A 10,717-nucleotide genomic window follows, 5' to 3' on the forward strand; every position below is an offset into this window, starting at 1 on the left:
CGCAAGAGACCAAATGACACAGAAATCAACACTATACGGAACCGTACGGCCTTCAACAATGAGCAAAGCCCATACCGCATATTCATCGTACATAAAGTGTTTATCAACAGACAATAGTTATTCCCATGTGTCCCTCATCTTGCCGACTTGAACTTGATTCCTATTAAACAGACTTTATACAGGAATTTCCACACTAAAAAAAAAAAAAGATAAAACTTGCTTTAAAAGAGAGACAGAAAATACCAAAAGGATATTCAAACTCTCAAGTCCAAAACAAACTGACAACGCAATGGCAAAAATCGAAACGATCACACATCATTACAAGGTTAAAGGCCTCATTGTGACTTTAAGATGAAGAACAGCAATAAAAGCGCTTTTCCTTTGCTTTTTGTGTGTCGTTTGCTGTGCATGAACTGATTTTGTGTCATTGATGGATACCCCATTTCCTTTTTTTTTTCTATTAAAGACTGAACAACATGAATTCTACCAAAAACCGGGGTATCACAGGCACTGGGATCTGCTCACAATGTACACTTCCGGAGCGAATTCATAAAGAGGCGCTTTTTAGTGAAATTTTCTTTATTTATTTTACTATGATCCACATATGATACTTCTTTTTGGAATAAATCTCTCAATAACTTTACTTTTATACACATTTCAGAGACTCTTTCGTTGGGTTTGACCTTGAAAGATGATACAGAAAGAAATAGGTCAACTTCAGTGTTTAAATTTGTCGAAATATTTTCATCTGTTATATTCAATAAATATACCAATTTTAGAGTCTAGTTCCACTTTGCTGTGCTTCAAACACTTGACAGGAGTACCGAGGCTGTTTTTAAAAAGTTTAAAAGAGGCTTGGATATAAAATGATGTATGCCATTATAGAATGGCTTAGTGACCCATTTTGTATGTTGCTTGTGAAGTACACCCTACACACAATTTCAGCATTCTAAGACTGATAAAACGCATATGATGATAATGAACTACAAACATGACAGCAAAGATCCAGAAAAACATTAGACCAAGAAATTTATATAATACTGGAAAGCAAATTTTCTCAGAATAAAAGAAACATTAATAGAGTGTAAGTGTGCTGATCACTGCATCTATAACTGTAAGATAATGCTGTTAAAATTGATGAAAAGCTGCAACCCTATCAAGTCACTGAGAAGTGCTACAATGTTTATATATAAGCAGCACATAATCAGTAACAAAAAAGGCTGTTAACTTGTTAATTTTTGACAGCAGTACTTTTAGAAGTTAAAATATTTACTCCAGATTTTTGAAGAAAATAAGAACTACACAAGAGAAAAAAGAAAACTGCACTTCCATTAGACCAGTACATCAAGCCCTTATAAAGAAATTAACATTCTCTCCCTAACTACTTTACATACAACTCTCAATATTACCCTCATCTACTCAATTTTTCCTTTTTCTCACTATAGAACATATATTCATACATACCACTCTCATTATTTACCCTCATCCTCCCTCCATTTCTCTCTTATCCATATCAACCTTAACCACCTATATTAGCCTACTCTTGTGTGTTAAATATCCCCATGAAAGTGTTAGTTGTTGAAAAGATTTTAATCATGAAGTACCAGGCATGGAAGAATGAAAAATTACAATACTGAAAAGAAGATCTAAACTTTTCATGTTTTTTTTAATATTGAGCTAATTTGGAGTTGTAGTTTTTATTTCAATATTAAATGGTTATCATTATTTTTAAAATTAAGGTAACAGCCAAAGTTACAATAAGCCAAAATGTGTGATGTAAATTTTATTTGAAGAAATTATCCTTGAATAACCATTTTGTAGCCAAAATATATATTTAATTGAAAGGTGTAAAAAATATTTAAAAAAAAAATGAAAAAAATAGTCTAAAGTAACAATTGCCAAAAGTTTTAAAAATGCCAAATGGTACAAAAGTACCTGTCTGCTAATGTACTAGCCAGCTGGCCTGAGGGTTATCTGGACTTTAAGGTGCTAGTTCACCGAAACAAATGGCCGCAGTGACCACCAGTCTCTTCCTTTCGGAGTACCAATTTTAGAGTCTCTGATTTGACTAAAGCATGACTTATAAAGCCAATATGAAAAAACCTGACCCATTTAACAAATTAAAAAAACCATCCCCAATTAAGATTTAGATAAAAAGTTAAAAACACCCCCAATTAAAATAAGGATAAAAATTTAAAACATCCCCAATTAAAATTTGAATAAAAGATAAAAACATCCCCAATTAAAATTTAGATAAAAAGTTAAAAACGCCCCCAATTAAAATATGGATAAAAATTTAAAACATCCCCAATTAAAATTTGGATAAAAATTTAAAACATCTCCAATTAAAATTTGAATAAAAGATAAAAACAACCCCAATTAAAATTTAGATAAAAAGTTAAAAACACCCCCAATTAAAATATGGATAAAAATTTAAAACATCCCCAATTAAAATTTGAATAAAAGATACAAACATCCCCAATTAAAATTTGGATAAAAACTTAAAACATCACCAATTAAAATTTGAATAAAAGATAAAAACATCCCCAATTAAAATTTGGATAAAAATTTAAAACATCCCCAATCAAAATTTGAATAAAAGTTAAAAACACCTCCAATTAAAATATGGATAAAAATTTAAAACATCCCCAATTACAATTTGAATAAAAGATAAAAACATCCCCAATTAAAATATGGATAAAAAGATAAAAACATCCCCAATAAAAATTGGATTAAAAGATAAAAACATCCCCAATTAAAATTAAGATAAAAAGTTAAAAACACCCCCAATTAAAATATGGATAAAAATTTAAAACATCCCCAATTAAAATTTAGATAAAAAGTTAAAAACACCCCCAATTAAAATATGGATAAAAATTTAAAACATCCCCTATTATATAAAAATTTAAAACATCCCCAATTAAAATTTGAATAAAAATTTAAAACATCCCCAATTAAAATTTGAATAAAAGATAAAAACATCCCCAATTAAAATTTAGATAAAAAGTTAAAAACACCCCCAATTAAAATATGGATAAAAATTTAAAACATCCCCAATTAAAATTTGAATAAAAGATAAAAACATCCCCAATTAAAATTTGGATAAAAATTTTAAACATCCCCAATTAAAATTTGAATAAAAGATAAAAACATCCCCAATTAAAATATGGATAAAATTGTAAACATCCCCAATTAAAATTTGAATAAAAGTTAAAAACACCCCCAATTAAAATATGGATAAAAATTTAAAACATCCCCAATTAAAATTTGAATAAAAGATAAAAACATCCCCAATTAAAATATGGATAAAATTTTAAACATCCCCAATTAAAATTTGAATAAAAGTTAAAAACACCCCCAATTAAAATATGGATAAAAATTTAAAACATCCCCAATTAAAATTTGAATAAAAGATAAAAACATCCCCAATTAAAATATGGATAAAATTTTAAACATCCCCAATTAAAATTTGAATAAAAGTTAAAAACACCCCCAATTAAAATATGGATAAAAATTTAAAACATCCCCAATTAAAATTTGAATAAAAGATAAAAACATCTCCAATTAAAATTTGGATAAAAAGTTAAAACATCCCCAATTAAAATTTGAATAAAAGATAAAAACATCCCCAATTAAAATATGGATAAAAAGATAAAAACATCCCCAATAAAAATTTGAATAAAAGATAAAAACATCCCCAATAAAAATTGGATTAAAAGATAAAAACATTCCCAATTAAAATATGGATAAAAAGATAAAAACGGTCGCAGTCTGACCAAGTCACCCTTGGTCACGGTCCAACTGAGTGATCGATCTCACTCAGTTCATGCATGGTACTATGGAAAAAGTTTAGACCACGACTTGGGTCGCAGTCTGACCAAGTCACCCTTGGTCTGACGGTCAGGGTCCAACTGAGTGATCTATCTCCCTCAGTTCATACCAGTACTAGCAGATACTTGATATGTATGGCGGGGACGTTACTATACCTAAATGGGAGGTATAGTATCTGTGAACCCTAAACACAGATGGCAACTTAACTTCCCATACATGTAATCAAGTATCCAATGCTATTACTGTTATTGTTATATTATGTTTATAAAATAACTAATGAAAAACCTACCACAATAATAAGATAAAAACATTGCATCCAAGTTTCCTGTGGCAAGAAGTGAAATATTTTTTTTTATACAAGTTCAAATGTACTAAGTAGTCCAGTTTTAGTTGGTTTCCTTGAAGGTTTTCAAATGGCTCCAAGAAGATGTCACCTTTTGGGTAAATACAATGTGACAGTAACTCAACAATAGAGTAAAACCAAAAAAAAGCTATGAAAATGTCAAAGTACAGTCTTTCCCAATAAACGATAATAACTAATGGTATCTTATTCTTTTTGCCTTGCAAGTCTTTGCATGAAAAATGTCACATTTATGTCATACAAATGCTAGTCAGATTACCTCCACATAGCTTTGAAATAACTATCAAATGTTGATTATTGTCTAATGACAATGTACCTTCATTTTAAAGGATACTGTGCATAAAACATAACCGGTCCTGATATTCTTGATCCGAGGTTACACAAGGGTCAGATGACAGACAGTGTTATTACTATATACTTAAGTAGTACAAATTAGTAGGTACTTATTTCATGATGTAGGTGTTAAAAACTACAGGTCACTGTAAGCAAGTTGTAAGAGGCGCCAATATAACAAAACATGATACAATTTCAAATGCAGAAACCATTATGGCCTGATCTATGTAAAAAAACAAGCGAAAAAAAAACAATTCGAAATGATTACCATTGAATTAAATGTGAACCTCAAAATCGACAGGAATCGCCATACCCCAGAACATAATTCAGCAGATGGAGAGTTGTCTTATTGGTACTCATACCACATCTTCTTATATCTATAGAATCACTATACCTAAAATATTATTCTGAAGGGATAAATATAACCAGAAATATTATTACAAGCAAATACCAGCTTTTAGTCTTGTGTGGTCTGACCCAGCCAGGGATTTAAACTCAAAACTCTTCCTCACAAAATAACTGAAACAAGATTATTTCTAAAAAGCGGAACAAAATATTATTTTAATAATATATAAAAGAAACATAAAAAAGTTCAAATAAATGTTATTTATTAAAATGAGAAATGATTTATGTAGCAATCACCTTATATAATACTGCTACTTATGACATAAGAATATGGCAATATTGAAAAAAAATACACCCTGCTTAAAAAAAAACTCATACATTGTAGGGAAGAATCATAGGTGTTTAAATGTTACAGAAATTTCAACTTTACAATTGTTATGAACTAGCAAACAGGGAAATTAGGTCATGTTATTCCACTTGATAATAGTAAGTAAAACAAATAATAATATATTACATTTTTTGAGACTACTAAACATACAAGTAAAACAATACTAGCATTCTATAAAATATACTATTCCTTCTAATGCATTATGAAATACTATTTGACATTTCTTTTAAACTATTGCAAAAGAATTCACTTACTAAAATCAAGAGGAGAAAATGTTCAATTTCATGGACAGGGTTTTAAATATTATTTTAAAGCTAAGAAAAAATTTACGAAGTCACAGGATTTACCATTAAATTTAAAAACAAGTTAAATCTTCTTTTCTACAAAAAACAAGAGTTGTCTCCTATTTGCATTAGCCTTATCATGAAATACTGTTACCAAAAGTACCTACAAATATGGGAGATAACTCATTAAACTTAAAAATTAAGTCATAATTGGGAGGAAGGGGCATTTAATATCAGATAATATTGAGAATGGAAGCACTTTTGTAGATGATGATGACGTAAATATAACTTGAAATCCCAATGTCACACCAATCCACTTAAATTGCATTATCTAGACCTGTTTACAAGCCGATTTTATTTACAGAGCTCTAAATAATACTGTCATCTTACTTTATTTACATCTTATATAGCATATCTAACAAAAAATATATAACAATTATATATAAAACTAATACATTCGAATTTATTGCAGGCCTTCCATGCAGTGAACAATTTAACTAGCTCATATGAAGAGATAAACAAGTGTATTCCCTCCCCTTAACCCTAAAACCCAGCCTGCTAGTTTCCATTCCTCACAACTTATGCTCAGTTTGTTAAATTTAAAAACAAGTTAAATCTTCTATTTGCATTAGCCTTATCAGGAAATATCAAAATATCATAAACTGTTATCACAGAGATATGTCTCGCCTTTTTGTAATTTTGATTATGCAAATGTTGAAATCAAAATAGCAATACTTTAACATCTTACACAAGTTATGCAAATATTCAAAGTCAATGAACCATGACTGAGTTACATGGCTAAACAATCTCCATGTAAATGAGATGTGCCAATGCTAATACAACTGCATACCAAATACCATTGACTTATTATGAGTCATTCCCAAACCTAAATACAAATTAACTTGTAAACTATGTAAAAGTTTCAAAGTCAATGAACCATGAAGAGGGGTTGGGGCTATATAATCTCCATGGAAACGATACTTGCAAATGCCAATAAATTGCATACCAAATATCATTGACTTAACATTAGCAGTTCATCTTAAACTGATCTAATCACAAACTTAATACATATAAACTAAGATAAGTTTCAAAGTCATTAGACTGTGACTGAGGGACGAGGCCAAAAAATTCTCCATGGAAATGAGATGTGCCAATGCTTATACAACTGATTACCAATTAACATTGGCCTACCACTAATCGTTCCCCTTGAACTGACCTAATCACAAACTAATACATGACAACTAAGAAAAATTTTCAAAGTCAATAGACCATGACTAAGGGGGAGGAGCCAAATTATCTCCATAGAAATGAGATATGGCAATGTTTAAACAACTGCATACCAAATATCATTGACCTACCACTTGTTGTTCCCCATAAAATGACCTAATCACAAACTAATACATGTAAAATAAGCAAAAGTTTCGAAGTCAATAGACCATGACTGATGGGGCAGGGCGAAATAATCTCGATGGAAATAAGATGTGCCAATGCTTATACAACTGCATACCAAATATGATTGACATACCACTTGTGGTTCACCATAAACTAGACCTAATCACAAACTAATACATTGTTGACGCCATGGCCGCCGCCGGAAACAGCTAGCATACCTATGTCTTGCATTTTGACTCCGTCAAGGCGAGACAAAAAGTACCTACAAATATGGGAGATAACTCATTAAACTCTAGGAGTAGTTATCTAGAATAGCTGTGAATTGGATGGAGAGTTGTCTCATTGTCACCAATTTCACATCTTCTTATATCTATATACCTATAACAGGATGATAGAGCGCAAGGGCAGGAGTAAAACAATATGCCCCCCCCCCCCCCAACTGAAAGGGCATAAAAATAGATTTAAACCAATGGCAGCTGATTGTTCTCACAAGTCACATCAAAGTCTTACATTAAACACATAGTACATGTATTAACTAAGACCATTTAGGGGGGAACTGTAGGCCTATGAAATTTGAATGTAATCAACATATCTGGTTTAAAAGAATAAATCTTTACAACTGGCTCTCCCCCCTCTTTCTATCTCTCTCTTTAAACATAATTGTATTACTACATATTTTTTTTGTCAACAAGTGTTTCCAAATTCCTCAGATCAACAGAATCCATTCTTCTGCTTCAGTTGATTTCTAAATTAACAAGCACGCTTTGTCTACAAATAGAAAATAAAATTTCATTCAAAACATAAACTAAAATTCACAAAATAATATATATAATGTTGATGTCAGAAGATATTTACATTTTATCCATATATGGGGTAACCAGGAGACAGAGGCTAAAGAAATTCTTCATATAAAGCAGTTCAGAATTGTATTAAATCTTATGACATCTTAAGTATGAAATGCCACCATTGTACTTACATTTTACTTCAGATTTGTTTAAAATAAACATGTCAATTTTTTCAGGCACCATGGATTAAAAATTTTCATTTAACCAAAGATTTGATGGATAAGGACAATATGCGTTCAAACTAGTTTAACCCTGCCACACTCTGTATGTGCCTGTAATTCAGTGGTTAATGTTTGTTGCTGTGGTTAATGTTTGTTGCTGTGTTACATATTTGTTTTGTTCATTATTTTGGACATGAATTAGGCAGTTTTTTTTCTCGATGGAATTTTTTTACAATTTTCATTTTTTGGCCCATTTATATCTGACTATGTGGTATGGGTTTTACTCATTTTTGAAGGCAGAATTGTGACCTATAGCTGTTAATTTATATGTCATTTGGTTTCTTGTGGAGAGTTTTCAAAATTGTAATCATACCACATCTTCATATTTTTATATCTGTAATTAGGTATTGTATTATTATAGAAGCAATAAACTAGAACCGTTCATTATCTTTAATGTTATCTTGAAACAAGGATTTAATGTAACCGTCAACATACATACCTTAAAGTTGGTATTATTTTACATCCAGATCCTACTTTCCTTCGATTTTCCTTCACTAAATCATTTACGTGTTTTCAAAATATCCAGGATAACTGAAAAAAAATTGAATCCATCAACTGTGATAGTTTTAAACACTTATTGAAGGCCGTATGTTGACCAATAGTTGTTAACTTATATATCTTTTAGTCTCTGGTGGAGTCAGTTGTCTCATTGGCAATTATACCACATCTTATTTCGATATCTATACATGTATATGGAATTTAGTCAATTAATCAACATCTAATCATAGCAGTTAATACAGATAAATTAGATACAATATTGCTAAAGTGACATATAGGTCCAATGGGCCAGGTGTAAATATCAAATTGCTATGTATATACATGTAATTGTTTAGATGTATGTTATGATACACATGTCACTATAAAAAATAATAACTTATAACTTACTTATACATAACATTTTATCTAATAAATATACATGTATATTATCATGGCGTAATAATACTTCTTAATTTACTAGGCTAATTCTCGTGATTTTTTATAGTTTTTTATTTTTAGTTTATGCATGATTTTTTTTTCAACCTATGAATTCTTATTTGTAATACATATTTTGGTCATAACTGTTGTGACCTGTGGAGCAGGAACTGTGTACCCTTCCTATTCTTTCAGGAGCACCATTGTTAAAATTCTCCATTTTGTTGGGTTGATATTAGGGGTCATCCATAATTGTCAACCATTTTCCAAAGTGTACAAAACATACACTTTTTGAGACCCCCCTACCCTCCCTTAAAAAGTGTACATCAACCATTTTCAGAATTCAAGACAAGATTCAATCATTCTTAAAAAAAATTAAGATCAAGTCTATTATAGTTTAGTTTAATATAGAAATTTGCATTGAAAATAAATTAAAACATATCTGACTGTTTTATTTGATAAATAAAAAAAAGCGTACTTTAAAAATGTTGATTTTTTTAACCCCCTCCCCCCCCCCCCCCCCCCAAATGTACGTTTTGTACACTTTGGAAAATGGTTGACAATTATGAATGACCCCTTACTCAATCTGGTTTTCTAGTTAGTGTCAGATTGCTCCCTTAGAAATTTATCCCTTTTCTACACTAAAACAGAATATCAATGAATATTTTTGGTGCTCCATGTTAATTATCTTGTGGACTTACGTAATACTATATCCAGACATGAATTTATACATCAAAATCATAACTACTCAAATGAAATGACTAGAAATCTACTATATGTACCTTATGCATATTTACCTAGTCTTTTGAATGTTAAAGCTTCATGCAGATCCGGTTGTGATGTTCCTCATCTGGGAGATTAATTGGTATATAATCATTCTTCCTTTTTACAAGGATAGGTTGTTGGCATATCTCTCAATCCCAAACCTTGAGAACCAGAGAATCTTTACTCAAGCTTTATTTCCTTTAGATCAATTGTAGACCAAGGCTGACGAGTCAAATCTACCAAAAATTTCATATCAGAGTTTTCTTCTCCTAGACATCCTTTCAAGGCTGATGACCATCATTCAGCCGGCTATTTAACCCATAACTGGGGCAAGGTTGATGAGTGCTAGTGATGTTCGTACGTCGATCGGCCTACACACTTCATCTCTAGGGTCCTTGCTACTCCGAGATCCTCTACAGTTAAGCCTAGGACACTAGATCCTAGTTACCATGTGCTGTCACGGGGAGGCACTGTAGAAGTCTTGTTAGTGTAGAGGCTATGTACTGGAAGGAAAGACTTACACACTCAGCTTTCTTTTCACCTATGAATATAAGCTATCCAGCGGCAGTGTAAGAGTCTATGACTCCCAACCACACTAGACGCATACACAAACCTGTGGTAACACCACCAGCACACAAAAAAAAAGGGGTCATTATTTCAAATTTAGAAAAAAGAAGGTTATTTATTTAAATTTAGAAAAAGAAATGGTTATTTATTCAAATTTAAAAAAAGAAATGGTTATTTATTCAAATTTAATAAAAATGAAGGTTTATCTATTTATAATTTTAAAAAAGGAAGGATTATTTATTTAAATTTTGAAAAAGGAAGGTTTATTTATTTAAATTTAGAAAAAGGAATGGTTATTTATATAAAAACTATAAAAGGAATTATTTATTTAAAATCCAGAAAAGAAAGTGTTATTTATTTTAATCCAGAAAAGAAAGTGTTATTTATTTAAATTCAGAAAAGAAAGAATTATTTATTTAAAATCCAGAAAAGAAAGTGTTATTTATTTTAATCCAAAAAAGAAAGTGTTATTT

General features: G+C 30.5%; 1 long non-coding RNA gene across 1 annotated transcript; it reads right to left on the reverse strand.

Moving 5' to 3' along the window:
- Nucleotides 1–7,373: 7,373 nt before the first annotated feature.
- Nucleotides 7,374–10,443, reverse strand: LOC127719398 (uncharacterized). The gene is made up of 3 exons (XR_007990285.1): nucleotides 9,710–10,443; nucleotides 8,440–8,531; nucleotides 7,374–7,702 (listed from the first exon to the last, which is right to left on the reverse strand). It is a non-coding gene; the product is annotated as an uncharacterized LOC127719398 (long non-coding RNA).
- Nucleotides 10,444–10,717: the final 274 nt, after the last annotated feature.

Source organism: Mytilus californianus, unplaced genomic scaffold (assembly GCF_021869535.1).
Source record: "Mytilus californianus isolate M0D057914Y unplaced genomic scaffold, xbMytCali1.0.p SCAF_11, whole genome shotgun sequence".
Taxonomy (NCBI): Eukaryota; Metazoa; Mollusca; class Bivalvia; order Mytilida; family Mytilidae; genus Mytilus; species Mytilus californianus.